Genomic DNA, 20,112 nt, shown 5'->3' on the forward strand with positions numbered 1-20,112 from the left:
TGAATGTTTTCTTCCAGGCTATCAATGAAATAAAAAACAGAATCAGAAAGATGAAATCAGTAAATAAGATTTTGATTTTCGTTAAAAACAAAATCATACCGCAGTAGCAACAACTTTCATTGCATCGGCATCAAGCTTATTCTCCCAGCATTGATCACCTGCAAATATCATAAAAAATAACCGATACCTATTTGTCCTGTTTTGATTCAGATTTTTGAGAGAGAAACGAAGAATATACCAATATATCAAGTTTGCCGAACTTGGATCGTACTAAATCAACAAGGATAGGAATAGTAGACAGATCTGCAACATCAAGCTGATGGAAGATGACAAGTAGTTCATCTCCTCCGGTAAGTACTCTCTTTAAGATTAGATTCCTCTTTTTTTCATCTCTAACGGTCAGAATCACCATTATGCCTTTGAAAGTCAACTGTCTACATATTTCTAATTCAATTCCTCTGTTCGCCCTGTTACGATAAATGAATTGTAATTTCTCTAGGTTTTCAATCAACGATTAATTAAATAGAATAAATTATGCATTGTAATTTCTTGTTTGTTATAAGCAAGAAAGAATCTTCTCATACTTCTTCGATTCAGTGTCCCGGGCATAGGACAGGTGAAATAATCTTTCCTTTTTCCAAAGAAAAATGCACCGACACCAGCCGATTCAAACATCATCGGAAAAACTAATAGAATAAGTAATACAATAAGTCAGGGCATATACATATATATTATAAGAAACAGTATGCATTTAGAGAAAACGATTCAGATGAACCTAAAGAAAACCATTATTACAACGGAATAAAAATACGGTAGGCATCGCTTCCCGAAAGGAACACCCGTACCGATTGAAACATCATAAACCCTAATCGATCGGATATTACAATAGATCTCCTTTTCCAACTAATCCAATATAATTGATGTAATTAGAAGAAACAGTTCATGAATTTTAAAAGATAAACAAAGAAACTCTTCTTTTGAGAAAAAAAGGTAACCCTAAAAGTTCAAATTCCAGAAAGTAAAAAGTTGATCATCTCAGTTCTTATATGATTGATTTCTTATTCAAACCATCATTTTCAACCTAATTCAGTCGTAACATTACAGACAATAATCATAACTCACCGGTTTTCCATTCGAGAACGAATCAGAAAGATCACGGCGCCGTGAACCAGTAGCGGATCCAATACGACGGACATGGATCCATTATCAAACCTCTGAGATGTGAGCCGCTGCTGATGTTGTTGTACGACGATCTGTCTATGTAAATTTTACTCTTCCGTAAGCATTTTCCGATTACTAATTCCACCGGTAACTTACTAATTCCCCTGCTTCTGGAAGTTTTTACACCGCCAAGCAAATGATTCGATTTCTCTAGATGCTTCGGAGGAGGAGAGAAGCCTTCGTCGGTGGTGTGGACGTGTTCTTGAAGAATGGGAAATATCTGAATCCGATTTGCGGAAGGGGGTTTAAGGGGTTTTAGGATAAGGGGTTTTAGGATTTGGATATATATAGTTCCTGTATAAATCGACAAACGGCTACTAAAGGGGTTTAGGATTTCGAATTCCAATGGATTCAAATTATCTATTATCTATTATTATAATATTAATTCCAATGAATTCAAATTATCTAACAATAATAATAGATTTGTAAAAATAAATATATATATATATATATATATATATATATATATATATATATATAATCAACTAAGTATATTATTATATAATTTAAATATTAACTTAAAATTATACTTACGATTTTATCCAAATTTAGGCATCATACTTTATTTTTAATAATATATATTTTAATTATTAATTATTATAATAAATAATAAAATCATAATAATAATACAATATTTATAATATATTAGATAAATAACTATCATGTCTAACTAATTAAATTATTTTAAAAATTATTAATTTTAATATTAAATCATCTATTAGTAAATGGTTCAACTTTAAAAAAAATATTATTTTTATTTATAAATAGTTAATTCTTATTTTTCAAAAAAAAATTATACATATAATTTTTTTTTATAAATAATACAAAATAAAACGTTAAATAATATGATAAAAATAAAAACTAAAACTAAAATTCTTAGGTTTAAAATTTAAACTTCTTGAAATTTTTGTTGACGTGACTTCAAATACGAAGTCGTTTAAGGTCTATAACAATGAGTAAGAATGTATAATAAATTGAACAAACTAATCGGCGGTTTCGAAAAATCGAATCGATAAAATGTTTATAAAATATTCTGAGGTATAGTGAAAATTAATTTTGTGTTGATAAATGACACCAAAATTTTTTTATCTAAAATCATAACTAATCTCGTCGAAATAATGATAAATTGAAAAAAAAAAATCAATGATAGACACATATAAAAGAGCGTCCAAATGAAAGATTAGTTTAATAACTTTTAATTAAATAAAAAAAATAACTATAGATCTGACGATTTTATCTCATTTGTCCTTAAAAGAAGATTGACATAAACTTAAAAAATGACCACCAAAGATAATTAACAAATATCAGCATCAAAAGACCTAACAAAAAGGTAGAATATTATTTGAATTAGAAAAATTCGGGATAACAAATCCGATACAACTAAATAATATACCAAATTAAATTAATGTTTGGTTAAAATAAATTATATCTACAGTGTTATTAAGGGTATAATTTATACCTAAAATGAGGCATAAAATTATAACAGGTACCACAAGGTATAAATTTCTAGCCTTTACTAATTTCTATTTTTTTTTAACTCATTCTTGTCTTTAACCAAAATTATTGTGTTTTTCATCATCGGACGTGGAAGTGGACTTAGTTACCCCATTGATGAAAGCTATCCTTTAAAATGTAAACATATTTTTTAATTTTTCATTCTCTTGACCAATAATCTTTGAAGTGAAAAAAAATAAAATAATTACTTATTTAAGAAATGTTTAACAAAAAAAATATACAAATAAGTTAAAACAATAAGTGTTTTAGTTAACTCTTCGATGAAAATGTTTCACTACAATTTTTTGGTAGTAAGCACAGAATATTTAAATTGCATTTTTTTATTATGTTAGATTACATTAATTAAGTCAGATTTGTTTTAGTCTGTTTTGTTTTTAGATAGTCTTATTTTCAAGTAATATAACAAACTTTTATTTTTATCTTGAACTTTTATTTTTATCTTGGTAGGTACCTAAATTCTTATTAAGTCTCCACACCATAGAACGATCTATTGAGATTCGTTTATTTGTGATTTTGTTTTTATATATTTAATAGTATTAATTATTAATAAATAATTTATTTAATTATAGGAAATAAAATATATTTATAAAGAAATTATATTATCATATAGCATTATTAAATATTTTTAAACTAATATTTTTTATTAGTTTAAATATAATTAATAATAAATATTAAAATAATTTATATAAATAAAAGAATAAAATAGTCTTTAATTATTTTTACTATTTTTTTATACCACGAACCAAACACAAAATTATAAAATTTATATAATTTATATCACTCATATTATTTCAACCAAACACTAATAATTTATATAATTTATACATCTTAATACCCCTATACAAGTTATACCCAAACAACATTTATATAACTAGTACCACGAATCAAAACGCTCAATTACTTGTATCACCTAATTCTACTAAAAAATGCACATTGTTGTTGGTCTCAATCTCACCGCTTAGAATCCGTCTAGATTGAACGTGGCAGGCTTGTATGATTATAGAGCATATTCAACGAAGATCAGGCTTGTATGATTATAGAGCATGTTCAACGAAGATCACGCTCATCATCATCGAGACAATCGATCTCAGATCTCTCCTTCTTCGCGTGGCTGGAGACCGGTCCTTATTTCTCAGAGAGAAAGGTTTTCCAATTTTGCCGTAAAAAACCGGAAAGGTGAAACAATCACATTCAGAAGCTTTTACGGATTTCCTCCATTATTTATTCAACTTTTCATACTGTTTACCGCTATTATATATTTTAGTATTCAGCACTTACTGCACATGGTTGGCCGTTATGTGAAAGAAAAGTCTTCATCCTCGTTTAAATGATCTGTACGTATACATACTTCTTTTCTCACTTATCTCTCGCAATCGTTGTGACTTTTATTCATCATTAACTCTTCGTGGCATGTTGTGAATTACAAATGTCTCTTTCAGGTTTGTAAACATTTGCTTCAATCGAGTCTAGATTTAGAGTTCATTCTTCATTCTACTTGCTAGATTGAATCTCTTGATTCTATGTAACGATATCAGTTACTTTCCGTATTAATTTGAGTGGTTGATTATTATATTATGTTTTATCTTAGGAGATTTCAAATCCAGTTACAAATGAATGAATTAATCCTCCGTTTGTGCTATGAATTTCTATGGCGGATTTCTAACAACATATTGAGTTCATTTGTAATCCATATGATGACATTGAGAAACAAAATTCATTGGCAGTTTATTTGTATGATACTGATTCAGATTCAGAAACAATCTAAATGATCTAAATGATAGGACAGAAATAATTTTAAATGAAATGAATATGGAATATACGGTTTTCCCACTAAGAATCCTTGATTGAAGTGGATGTAGGTCTGTGGGATCGTGCTAGCTTACACACCATGGAACAAATCCCGATTTAATTTTTTTTATAGAATCTGCGGTTTTATCTTAAAAGTATGCTAAGTGTGGTGTCTCATGTCTTACTATTAGGCTTATGATTTGATTAGAAATGTTATTTGCCATGGAAACAAACATGTGATAAAGGAAGGGCATACAATTTTTCCAAGTGGCCATACTTCGGGTAAGTATCTTATTGATATTCAACGAGAATAGTCCTCCAATACTTTACTCAAAATCTTATTAATTTCTTGTTGTAGTATTCTTTGCCAGTATTCTTTGCCGGTCTGGGATTTATGTCGTTGTATTTATATGGAAAGATCAAGGTGTTTGACCGAAGAGGACATGTAAAAAAATTGTGCATCTCTTTTACCTGCTACTCGTTGCATCACTTGTTGGTGTCTCTCGAGTTGAAGACTACTAGCACCACTAGCAAGATGTGGCAATAGGATGTATACTAGGTGAGTTCATTGCGTGTTATGTTTATCAATTACTATTTTGGGACTTGAACTTGGTTTTCTTTTGGCATATAATGCTAGTACATTAGCCATTTGGGGTTTTTGTCAAGGAAGGAGAGATTAATGTTTCTTCAGTTTCGTTAGAAAGCTTATCTCGTGGTATTTTCTCGATAAAATCTGCTAATGAATAAACAAGGGAGTCAAGAGGTTGTGCTAGAAGTCCTTGTTGAGATATAATATTGTATTTGTGGAAACTCAATTCGACTTTAAAATTTTGACCGCAACTTTTGAAAAATATTCTTCACCATGTACCGGAACTTTTGAAAAACATTCTTCATCATGTACAACATTTGAATGATTTTTTGAATTTTCTTCTATTGTAATTTGACGATCGGGCACTTGTTCATTTGTCAAAGCATCAACATCTTCACTGTCTAAACAATTTGCTGAATTTTCTTCTATTACAATTTGAAGCTTCTATAGTGGTATTTTCTTGGTAGAATCAATAAAGGAGTCGAAAGGTCATTTTGAAGTCTTTGTTCAGATATGATGTTGTATTTGTAGCAACTTGATTCATTTTCAAGAATTTGTACCGTAATTTCTGAAAAAAGTTCTTCACCATGTACACCATCCGAATTTTCTTCTATTACAATTTGACGATCGAGCACTGGTTCATCTTCCAAACATAACCCAAATTGTTGTATGCCTGTAGTTTTAAGAAAATCTCATGTAATCACCATATTAGGATCTAAACAAGCTTTAAAATTTGTATACCATAACCTGGCATTATCTCTGAAATAAAATCTTGCAATTATTTGTTGAATGTCGGTTGGTATGTCGTTAATCCTGAAATATTCTTCTGCTCCGCTGCACATATCCATTCATCTACATTTTTGCTGTCGAATTCTGGGAATTCTATTTTACTTCCGTGCGTAAAATAATACATGAATATTGTCTTGTCAATTTTATATCCAATCTTTGTGTTATAAGAACTACTTTACGTATCTTGCATAAGAGGGAGAAAAAAAATCGTATCGATGCTTGCGGAAGGAGTTGATGGAGAGAAAAGATTAATTTGTCGAATTTTTCAAACCACAATTAGAGAATTGACAGCTCTAGTACCATTGTTACAATTCGTTTACTTAGTTACGCCACTTCCAAAGTTGTCATAGAAACGATCGAAAAAAGAATGAAGAATGATCAAGAAGGGGATGCAATGTCAATAGAAGAATAAGGTGCGACCAAGAAGAATAAGATGAGAATTTTAGAACACAACTCAAAGTAATGAAACTATTATTTCTTCCAACGTAATACAAAAATTTAATAAAAATCTATTTATAAAAGTAGATCTAATTAACTAATTAAATAGGATTTAATTGTTACAACTATAAAACTTGAAGGATTTATCTATAATATTGGATCAATACAATATATATATATATATCCGTTACATAATCACAACAAAAGAAGTCACTATGATTAATATGAATCATTCCATGTTCTACTAAAGCGTGATATATTGATATATATATCAAATGAAGTAACGATGAAAACAAAAATCAAGATGACTAAACCTTGTAAACTCGAACCTAGTTAAGTCCTTCCCTATCCTAGTTCGTGATCTGCATCACGACCTTTTTCAACAAGATCTTCTTCTATAGATTTAATGACATCTTTTGATGATTGAGCAAATGATTCCAACGGTTGGTTCTGTTATTTGATTAGTAGTAAATACAAAGTCCAGAATAAAAATAATTTTTACAAATCATCCAATAAAATTCTTACCGAAACTCCTTTATTGTCGCATCTTCTTCAATCACATTTGATCTTAGGCGGTGGTGGTAGCCAATCCAGCTCCTCCTCTTCGTTGTCCTCATTAACAAGAATTTGTACAATCTCCTTTTTTTATCTTCGTTTATTTTCTTAACCTAATTGTATATAATAACATCAACAAGATATAGTTATCGAAATTGGTAACAGGTTAATTTGTTTATTTGGGAGAGATTTATAACCTTATTGGATAGTTTACTCTCTTGGAACAGCATGAAGAATATGAATCATCATCGTCATCATCTGCCCATTAGAAAAACGTCAATGAAAATTAACTTTGTGTGTTTGAGAAGAGGTCATCTAACATCACTCTTTAGGAGCTTCTTTGATTAAAGGTAGGAAAAAAAATTGGGTTAAAAAATAAATACAAACCCATTCAGGATAATTTTAACAAATTAATATTAGTATCCATTCTGGCACAATATGAGGCGGGGTGGGCATCAGATTTTCTTGATATACTTTCATCTAAAGATGTATACACAGGGCATTAAAATCATAGAGATACCAATAACGATCACTATGTACTTGGTTGGTAATAATAACTCATATACCGACAATTTTGTTCTAGTCGGCGTTGATATGCTAAATAACGACGATTTTTGTTATGGTCGGCATATATAGTCGGTATTGAGTTCTTTTTACTAAAATCGAAGAAGAAAACATACACTAATAAACGATTGAAAGTTGCCTTAGAGAAGAAATTAAGGAAAAGAAAAATAACAAAAAAATAAGTCAAACAAAAATAATTACAATATATCACTATTTTAACCCAGCTACAGTAGTTTTGGTATTCATTTGAAGTCATCTATATATATATTAATTCTTAATTTTTAAAGTGTCTGGATTGTCGGGTCGAAAGCTGTGGTTAATTTGGATATATGTGAGAGTAAATGGATACTTGGATCGGATTGTTGGTTGACCCGCCCATAAATTTAAAACGGTTAAAAATAAAATTAAAAATGCTATAGGTATGGTTCGAACTTGCAACCTAACAAAACAAGTACAACCTTTTAACCAAGTAGGCTAATAACACTTTATATTTTAAATTCAACCCAAAATTTGATAAACGCGTGACATTTTAACAATATAAATTCAACTTTTTAACTAACTAATCTATATATATATATAATGATGCTTAATTTTTAAAGTGTCTGGATTGCCGGGTCAAGAGCTGTGGCTAATTTGGATATATGTGAGAGTAAATGGATACTTGGGTCGGATTGTGGGTTGACCCCGCCCATAAACTTAAACGTTACAAATAAAATTAAAAATGTTATAAGTATGGTTTGAACTTGCAACCTAACAAATCAAGTACAACATTTTAACCAACTAGGCTAATAACACTTTATATTTTAAATTCAACCCAAAATCTGATAAACGCGTGACATTTTAACAATATAAGTTCAACTTTTTAACTAACTAATCTATATATATATATATAATGATGCTTAATTTTTAAAGTGTCCGGATTGTCAGGCCGAGAGCTGTAGTTAATTTGGATATATGTGATAGTAAATAGATACTTGGGTCGGATTGTGGGTTGACCCGCCCATAAACTTAAAATGGTTAAAAATAAAATTAAAAATGGAGAAATGATTAGGTGAGGGAATTTGGTGAGGGAATGACGTGGCATAATCTTATTCGCTGAAAAAATCAAATAATTTCTCTCATTTCTCCCACTTTTACATTTTCCAACCAATGAAGGTAATGCCACGTCATTCCCTCACCAAATTCTCTCACTAAATTCCCTCACTCTATCACTCCTCTTAAAAATGTTATAGGTATGGTTCAAACTTGCAACCTAACAAAACAAGTACAACTTTTTAACCAACTAGGCTAATACCACTTTATATTTTAAATTCAACCCAAAATTTGATAAACGGGTGACATTTTAACAATATAAGTTCAACTTTTTAATTAACTAATATATATATATATATATAATGATGCTTAATTTTTAAAGTGTCTGGATTGCCGAGTCGAGAACTGTAGTTAATTTGGATATATGTGAGAGTAAATGAATACTTGGGTCGGATTGTGGATTCACCCCGCCCATAAACTTAAAACGTTAAAAATAAAATTAAAAATGTTATAGGAATGGTTCAAACTTACAACCTAACAAATCAAGTACAACCTTTTAACCAACTAGGCTACTAAAACTTTATATTTTAAATTCAATCCAAAATTTGATAAACGCGTGACATTTTAACAATATAAGTTCAACTTTTTAACTAACTAATCTATCTATCTATATATATATATATATATATATATATATATATATATATAATGATGCTTAATTTTTAAAGTGTCCTGATTGCCGGGTCGAGAGCTGTAGTTAATTTGGATATATGTGAAAGTAAATGGATACTTGGGTCGGATTATGGGTTGACCCGCCCATAAACTTAAAATGGTTAAAAATAAAATTAAAAATGCTATTTGTATAGTTTGAACTTGCAACCTAACAAAACAAGTACAACCTTTTAACCAACTAGGCTAATAACAATTTATATTTTAAATTCAACCAAAAATTTGATAAACGCGTGACATTTTAACAATATAAGTTCAACTTTTTAACTAACTAATATATATATATATATATATAATGATGCTTAATTTTTAAAGTGTCTGAATTGCCGAGTCGAGAACTGTGGTTAATTTGGATATATGTGAGAGTAAATGGATACTTGGGTCGGATTGTGGGTTGACCCACTCATAAACTTAAAACGTTTAAAAATAAAATTAAAAATGCTATAGGTATGGTTCGAACTTGCAACCTAACAAAAACAAGTACAACCTTTTAACCAACTAGGCTAATAACACTTTAGTTTTTAAATTCAACCCAAAATTTGATAAACGCGTGACATTTTAACAATATAAGTTCAACTTTTTAACTAACTAATCTATATATATAATGATGCTTAATTTTTAAAGTGTCCGGATTGTCGGGTCGAGAGCTGTGGTTAATTTGGATATATGTGAGAGTAAATGGATACTTGGGTCGGATTGTGGGTTGACCCGCCCATAAAAATTTTACCGTAATATTTTTTTCACGGTTTTTTATATTATTACTCGTGCAAATGCACGGGATACATACTAGTTATTTAATAATAACTTTTAATTGTTTTACTATTTTAATATTCAATTTCAATGTCAACCACGGTTACAATATCAATTCCACAATATTGGAATAAAAGTTTGATCATGGATATTAACACTTCATTTACTGTACTGTTGTAGTCTCAACTTTCTCAGATAGGCTTGACTACGTGCGAATATGAAAGGCCTTCACTTGACTTTTATCAATACTGAATTTATCTAAAGAGTTCTACAAACATTGACTAGTAGTTAAGTCTATGGGTGTAAACGAGCCGAGCCGGGCTCGAACTAGCCCTGGCTCAAGTTCATCTCAACTCGATTTTTATTGGCTCGGCTCGAGCTCGATCGAGCTTTTAATATTAGGCTTGAATTCGGCTCGATCAAATAACCCTAGGCTCGAGTTTGGCTCGATAGGCCTGATAAGCTCGAAGCTCGAATTTAAATATATCCCCTCCATAATCTTGGTTTGCTTCATTGCATTCATTCTTTCATGCTTCTTTAGGCTATAAATATCTTATATTAAAAAAATATAAATCACCATTCATAAATCACTAGTTCAAAAAAATAATATTTCATATCCTTAGTTACATTTTAATATAAAAAAGACAACCATAAATCAAAATATAGCTCATAAAACATAAAATTTCAGCAGCATGCGTCATGCATGTTCATCTCAAATTTCAGCAATATGCATGGTCATCTCAATAAAAAATTCTCGATCATACCATCTGTATTACTAAATACATTCATTAACATAAAGTTATAGTATGCTCAAATAATAATATAATAATTACACTAGAAAAATAAATTAAACAAATTAGAAATAACTAAAATATAATTTACCTTAAGAGTGATTGTTAAAAGAATAATTTCTTGATAAGTTTTTGCCTTATGTAAAAAGAAATAATCATATAAGTGATTAAAATTTAGTTTCTAATTTAGATAACTAATAATGAAACTTAACGTACCTTATTTGATACCTCCAATATGTCAAAATCATTCCAAACTTCTGAAGTTTTTTTCCTTTTCTTTGTTTGGAACCCTTTGATCCCTCCAATATGTCAAAATCATTCCAAACTTTTGAAGTTTTTTTCCTTTCTTTGTTTTGAACCCCTTATCCTGTTTTTCTTCGTTATTTTCTTGTGTGTCTTATTGGGTGTAGTTAGGAAGAACCTCATTACTTTCAACTACACCGATATTTATATTAAGTGGAATTGATGTCTCTTCCATAGACATATATTAATATATTAAGAGATAAATAAATAAAATAAAAACAAACACAATGAGTTATGTCAACAACTACTATATAAATTTAGTGCTTAAAGAGAACAATAACTGAACAAGATTTAGATTTTACCGGAGCGAGATTTAGGGATTCGAAACGAGATGTAAGCTTGTTGAAGAAGTATCAATGGACAGTCTCTTGAGTCTTTTTGCAAAATAATTTTGAAAAATAAAATACTTTATAGTATAATAAAAATACCTTTATATCTTATAAAATATAATATATTGAGATTACATATATTAAATAATATTACAATATAATTATATTTTTTATTTATTTTTTAAAAATTATATTTCTGTAATTAAATTAATATCAATATATTTATTTCCTTATAAGTATTAAATAATATATATTTTTTAATTTAGACTATCCACAGCAGAGTATCAAAATTTTCATTTAACACTCTGCCACGTCAGCTTAACACCTATTTTAACACCAACTTTTTAGCATATCCTACAACAGAGTGTTATTCAAGGTATCAAAATTATTTTTTCACTTTCTCTCACTTCCACATCATTTATACATAATTTCATTTTTTTAACCACAAACAATATTATTCATCACTTGGTAAATCAAACATACAAATATTATTTAAAACGAAGAAGAAAACAAACACTCTAAACATTGGTAATTTATTAAGTAGTGTTTTTAAAACTCTAATCGAGAGTTGTTCCAAATTTATTCCAAATGTGCATGACAAGATCTTTCTTCAATTGAATATGCTGTGTTTTGTCACGTAGATCGACCCTAATATGAATATTTGATTCAAATCGTCCTTGAACATGAACTTGAAATTGAGGTAACACTTCTCTTTGGACATTAACTGAGGAACTAGACCCAGAATTATTCGAACGTTCGAAGTCGATATTTTCCCAATTTCGTGAATACGAATCTCGTTCAACCTCCACAATCATATTATGTACAATTATGCATGCCCTCATTATTTTACCTAGGCCATCAATATTCCACATCCTAGCTGGTTGGCGAATAATAGCAAACCGTGCTTGGAGTACCCCGAATGCACGTTCTACATCCTTCCTGCATGCTTCTTGTTGTTGTGCAAAAAACTGCACTTTGTCTCCTTGAGGTATTTGAATTGATTGGATAAAGATGGGCCATTTAGGATAGATTCCATCAACAAGATAGTAGGCAAGATTGTATTGTCGACCATTCATAGTGAAGTTCACAGTAAGAGCTTCACCAGACTCAATGTCGTCAAAAATTGGTGACCTGTCTAATACATTAATATCATTCAATGTTCCGGGCATGCCAAAAAAAGCATTCCATATCCACAAATCATAAGATGCCACTGCCTCGAAGATAATTGTTGTTGTGCCCTTGTATCCATTAGTAAACTTCCCTTGCCAAGCCTTAGGACAATTCTTCCACTCCCAGTGAATGCAATCAATACTTCCAATCATTCTAGGAAAACCGCACTCTTGTCCAACTTGGAGTAACCTCTGCAAGTCTTCCCCATTTGGTCGTCTTAAGTATTCATCTTGAAAAAAGGCAATTATTGTTTCGCAAAAAATACGAGTGCACTTATATGTAGTGGTTTCTCCAATTTTCACATATTCATCACACGCATCCCCGGCTACTCCATATGCAAGCATGCGCATGGAAACTGTACACTTCTGGATCGGTGTCAATCCAAGCTTTCCTACATTATTCTGCCTTTGGGTGAATTAATGGTTGTAATTTGTTACAGCTTCTACAATTCGGAGAAATAATTGTCTTCTCATACAAAATCTACGTCTAAATTGCATTTTAGTATAAGTGCATGGCTCATCGAAATAGTCGGCCATGAGCTGATGGGCAGCTCCATGGTCCATATTTATAGAATTTCTTTTACGTGATCGATTATTTCGCCTTTCAAGCTCTTCGAGAAGTTCTTTTTGCCTTTTGAGTAAAGATTCCTCCAACTCCCATTGTTGTTGAATCTTTTCGAGATTGAAAGGGTCTGGGGGAATATTCATATGATGATATGAAGAAAGGTGATACAAACAAGGATGATAATATGGTGGAAAATTTCAGAATTTTTTTGGTGTCCAAATGATACAAACCAAGTCTCTATTTATAGATCTCGAAAAATAAAAAATAATGATATATATACACATATATATATATATATATTTTTGATCAATTATTATGCAAAAGTGTATTTAAAAAACAAAACAAAAACAAAAAAGTAACCACCAGCGCTGCCACTTGGCACACTGTGATTGGACCACATCAAATTTGGTCCCGTATCAAAATTTGATACCCATATTTTAACACTTAATTTTGATACTCTGCTGCACAATTTGATATTATTTTAACACCCATTTGATATCTTATTTGACACCCTGCTGCGGATAGTCTAAATATTACTCTGGTATATCTTGATATACCAAAATATTGAAAATCTCATTCCTTTTATGTACCAATAACTTTGGTATCGGTATAATAAACAATAATCCCATAAATAGTCATATGGGTGTTTTAAATTTTCATTAAAAAATAAAATATAATAAAAAATGATTAGGCTCGAAAAAGCTTGACGAGTCATCAAGCGAGTCTTACCTAAGCTCGAATTCGGCTCGAATATTAAACGAGCTGGTTCGAGCTCGGCTCAAATTCGATTTTGACCGAACTCAAATCGAGCTTTGACCGAGCGGCTCGACACATTTGCATCCCTAGTTAAGTCTCAATTATGTAAAGAGTTATACAAATATTATAGTTTTTATATTTCACTTGTATTAATATATTTAACCCATTTTGTTCTTGTCTTCTTTTTATTATTTTTATTTAAAATGTTTTTAATATTAGTGAGTGAATTAAAAACAAAAAGACATAGTGCTCTTATTGTTAAATAAATATTATAATTATAAGAATGCCTATAAATTCTATTTAATATATTAAAATATTCTTATTGTTAAATAAATATTATAACTGTTATAATAAGTGTTGAATTATAAGTAAACTAAAGATTGTCTTGAAATTCAACATTATAATAAGTGTTGAATTATAAATATTATAATAAGTGTTTTTTTTACCGCAAATATCATGTAAAACGCGATTTACATGATTTAAAATAAATTTCAAACCAACGTTTCACACGAATCTGTGAATTGTTTGACAGTAGAGAGTTGTACAACAGATATCGTGTAAAACACATTACAAAAAAACGTATGTAAAACAACTCTCTTGTAAAACGCTAACTATCGTGTAAAGCGCGTTTTACAGGAGAGCAATATATAATGGTTATCGTGTAAAATATAAAGCTGAATTATTTGATTCAAAAGTTAGGATAATTTATTATTTGTTATTTGATTAAAAATTGTATTACACATACAATGTTCACTCTCTATGCAAAGTTAAATAATCTCATTTGAAGGTAAGTATAATCTTTTACCCATTCTCCCCTTAAAAACTTTGGCACAAATAGTTTATAATTCCTGATTATCTTATCTTTCTATTTTAACTTTGATTTAATTATTTCTTTAAATATTTTTAATAAGTTTTATTTAAAGAGTATTTTTGTAATAAAAATATTATAAATTTAAAGAGAAACTATATGTAATTTTTTTAATAAAATTATTCCACATAACCATTGACATGCTTTCATTAGTTTATGTTAATGTAGATTTTTAAGTATTAAATATTTTTTTATTATTTAATATTATTTAATAAAAAAATAAACTAAAATAATAACATAATAACGTAATTAAATAATTAGTATATATTTATTTATATACAATCCATTAATAATATTATAAATTAAAATAGTGAAAATTCATATTACAATAAAAATATAATTATTATAATATTTAAGAATATTAAATAAACCAAGAGATAAGAGTTCATATTAACCTTTTAAAATTCAAAAATTAAAAATAATAAAATAATAATATTAATAATAAAATAATATAAAATATTAAGAAAAAATGATAAAAGTAAATAAAAATAACAAAAAATAAATAAAGTTAAGATTATAATTTTAATTAAAATATTAAAAGACAAAATTAATTTTTTATTTCTATCAAACATATATATATACAATTTTTTTTATATAGTTATACTTTATTTATAACCTAGTTTACAAGATAAAAACGTTACAAATTCGATTTTCACTCAAGTATTTTAGTGTGGGATGAGAGAAGGGATGAATATGAATAGTGATAAATTTTATAATATACAATAACTTTCAATTTAATATCATAAACAAACACTCTAAAATTAAACATAAAAAATGTTTAAAATTGTTTGATGTGCTTTGACAAGTTTTTCTTGGTTCCTATTTTCCATCAAACTATATATAATAGGGAGCCTAATTTTATTAAATTGTTTTTATTTAAACAATTCCCCTTTTTTTACAAATGAAGTAATTTCATATTCTCACATCCTAGACAACTAAACTTATTATTTTTCCTTTATTTTGGGTTACATCTCAAGGAACAAGCAATAATTCTGAATTAAGTTTCAAAATTATTTTTTACTCAATAATTAGCTTTTTATCAAATGAAAAAAATATCTCAATTGAATTCAAAAGTCACTTATGGAGAAGGGGAAAGAGGTGGGTGGAAGAAGTTAAGGTTAAAATAAATAAATAAATAAGTCACTTATGGAAGTCACTTAATTTGATTGGTTTGTTAATACTTTGGGCTTGGCCTCTACGTGGTCGGGTGTTGGGCCGGTGGACTTGGGCTGCCTACAGTTTGCTCTAAGTGGCTTGACAGTTCACTCTAAGTGGTTAGGGCGGTTACTTTTTCTTTTTCGATAATATATATTCATTTTTATATATATATTTGAGAATAAATTGATACTTAGGTCGGATTGTGGGTTGACCTGCACATAAACTTAAAACGATTAAAAATAAAATAAAAAATACTATATGTATGTTTCGAAGTTGCAACCTAACAAAAAAAAAAAACAAGTTCAAGTTTTTAACTAACTAATATATATATATATATATATATATATATATATATATATATATATATATATATATATATATATATATATATATATATATATATATATATATATATATATATATATATATATATATATATATATATATATATATATATATATATATATATATATATATATATATATATATATATATATATATATATATATATATATATATATATAATGATACTTAATTTTCAATGTGTCCGGATTGTCGGGTCGAGAGTTATGGTTAATTTGAATATATATGTAAGAGTAAATGCATACTTTGGTCGGAAATTTGGTGTTATGAATGATGTTAAAAATGATGTGTTAACACGTTATTGGACTTAAATCTAATAGGAGAGAGAATTTTTATTTTCCAAGTCGAATCACGTGTTGTCACATCATTCTCGACACCATTCATGACACCAAATTCCCGATCTACTCTAATTTTTAATACATATTTGCTCTCTCCTTTTATAATCAGTTATAAATAAAGTCACTTACTCAAAATTATATGCCCATATAAGTTTAATTCAAAAATTAAAATATATTATAAATATTATAAGTATATTTAAACAAATAAATAATATACTTAATAATAAAAAACTACAAAATACTTTTCATGTACTTAAAAATTAAATTAAAATATATTTTATTATAGAGAAATTATATTTAAATAAAATAAATAATAATTATGTTAAAAATAATAAATTTTAAAATAATAATTTTATTTAAATTTTATGTATTTTAAATTTTAATTATATTTGATTAAATAGAAAAATATATTAAATATAATAAAAAATAAATTTTTAATAATTTAAATGCAAATTTAAATTTTATGAAAATAAGATTTATTTAAAAAATTATATTTTAATTATATTTTATTAAATAAAAAAACGAAATCTTAATAAATTTAAAAAAAAAGTTAATTTAATGAAAACAATTTAATACTAAATATAATAGATTATTTATAAAAGATGAATATAAAATTTAATTCAAAAGGTAAACTTAATTATAAACATTATAAGAATATTTAAAAATATATATTAATTTTATTATAAGAAATATATAAGTAATAAAAATAAATAATATTTTATGTATTTAAAATTTAAACTAAAATTATAATTTGTTGTAGAAAAATTGCATTTATATAAAAATAATTATAATTATTTCAAAAATATTTGAATTATATTTGATTAAAAACAAAAGTAATAAAAAAAATTGAAATGTTTAATTTTTATAAATTAAAAAAATACTTTTAATATAAAAATTAGGTAAATATAATAAAATAAAATTTTATGTATTTTAAAATTTAAATTATATTTTATTAAAATAATGAAGGAATGTGTAAATAAATATAATTTAATAAATTTAATGAAAAAAATAAATTTAAAATATATTTTTTATAGAAAAATGTTTTTATAGAAAATAAAAATTAATAATATAATTTTCTAAGTTTATTGTGAAAATTAAATTTTAATTTATAAAATTTGATATTAATGATATGATATTTGTTTATATCTTTTACAAATTTAATCCGTTTTGGAATTCTTATAATTTGCATAATCTAACCTACATCAAAATAAACCTATCAAAAACGTAAAATGTATTTTATATAGAAAGATAATATAAAATTAAGTAAGAAAATAAAATTTACTTCAACTCATGAAGGTCAATCTCTAAGATGAATAATATACCACATTAAAAATAGATATGCATAATACTTTTCAAACAGTTATATATAATAGATTGAGAAAGAAAGAGGAAAGAATTATAATTATACCTAAATAAATTCAATTTGGAGATTCAGAGAGGTGAAACCAAATTCTTGACAAATATCGACAACTCCTTTCGTCGATCCAAGGTCTTCAAATTCCTGAAAAATATCGATTCCTTATAAGGCCAATTACAAAACAAGAAAAATACAAAAGACAAAGTCACACTTATCGATGTAAACAGGGGTTTTAAGATACAAGCGTCAAAATATTAAAATGGAGTTTCATCTAAAAACAAACTATAATAATTTATACTTTCAGCTTTCCCAAAGAGGAGTGGAATAAAATCTACAATCATTCTCTTTGCATCATATATAATACATCATAAGTCTTGAATCATTGGCCTGGAATCCTACAGGCTACAGATGAAATCAAAATTCAGAATCAGAAAGTTGAAATTAGTGAATAAAATTTTGATTATCAATAAATTGCATACCGCAACATCAACTTTCATTGCATCGACATTAAGTGATGTTCTTCCTATCCTATCAATATTTACATACAAATATCATAAGAGAATATATGACATGAATGGTAAGATATTTGTTTGCCTACAATGATACATATGTAATGACATTAACAACAATATATGTATATGAGAAAAATTATTTTGTATTCCTTAAACAAGATAAGGTTACTCTTAATTTATAGTAGTGGTCGAATAAAGGTAAAATAATGAAATAACACCTTCGGTAAAAAAAATTATTTTGTCGTTTAAAATACTTTTGAAAGCCATAGCCAATACTCCATCACCATGATAGTTCGACATCCACGCCTTTAAGAATTGATAACCTTTTAGAACATCAATATGTCATGTTAAGAAACATATGATATAACCACAAATAGTCATTAGAATTTGAATTAGATAATAAAATTACCTTGGATACAGACTGGTCCTTAAATATGAAGGAATGACTATGAATAACAAGGTTATACTACTTTGAAGACGATTAACTTTGTGCCCGCAACGCGCGGAACCAGAAAGTTTGCAGGCGAAGAAATCACTCTTTACGTAGAGCTTCACGACAACTACTTTTTGAAGACTAATTGTCCCTTAACCATATCGAGCTACTATATTACTTCGTTTCTAGTTAGATTCAAAATTTTCAGTATTTTATGTAAAAAAATAAATATTATTTTATGTATTTAAAATTTAATCTAAAATTATATTTTGTTACGAAAAAATTATTATTATATATAAAAAAGAATTAAAGAAATTGTTTTATTAAATAATAAAATACAAAATTTAATACAAATTTAAATTTAATGAAAATAAGTTTAAAATTTAAATTATATTTGATTAAATAGAAAAAATATAATTTTAATACAAATTTAATGTAAATACGACTTTAAATAAGAGTTTTTTTAATTAAAAATTAAATTTAATATTTAATTAAAAATATATTTTTTTTAATGAATTAATGATTAATATAAGTTTAATTCAAAACTTAAAATTAATTATAAATATTATAAGAATATTTAAACAAAATAAATAATATACTTAATAGTAAAAAACAAAAAATATTTTTCATGTATTTAAAAATTAAATTAAAATATATTTTTTTATAGGGGAATCATATTTATATAAAATAAATAATAATTATGTTAAAAATAATAAAATTTAAAGTAATAATTTTGATTTAAATGTTAGGTGTTTTAAATTTTATTATATTTGATTAAGTAGAAAAACATATTAAATATAATGCAAAATAAGTTTTTAATAATTTAAATGCAAATTTAAATTTTATGAAAATAAGTTTAATTAAAAAATTAAATTTAAATAATATTTGATTAAAAAAATAAAATCTTAATAAATTTAATGAAAATAATTTAATACTAAATATAAATAGATTATTTATAAAATTAATAATAGAATATAAAATTTAATTTAAAAGGTAAATTTAAACCTTATAAGAATATTTAAAAATATATATTAATTTTATTATAAGAAATATATAAGTAAGAAAAATAAATAATATTTTATGTATTTAAAATTGAAACTAAAATTATAATATGTTATAGAGAAATTACATTTATATAAAAATAATTATATATTTCAAAAATATTTGAATTATATTTGATTAAAAAGAAAAGTAATAAAA

The 20,112-nt window shown here is 26.7% G+C and overlaps 1 pseudogene; it reads right to left on the reverse strand.

Annotated features, from left to right (window-relative positions):
* Window positions 1-11,950: 11,950 nt before the first annotated feature.
* LOC124935596 lies at window positions 11,951-13,270 on the reverse strand (annotated as a pseudogene).
* Window positions 13,271-20,112: the final 6,842 nt, after the last annotated feature.

Source organism: Impatiens glandulifera, chromosome 1, assembly GCF_907164915.1.
Source record: "Impatiens glandulifera chromosome 1, dImpGla2.1, whole genome shotgun sequence".
NCBI classification, from domain to species: Eukaryota; Viridiplantae; Streptophyta; class Magnoliopsida; order Ericales; family Balsaminaceae; genus Impatiens; species Impatiens glandulifera.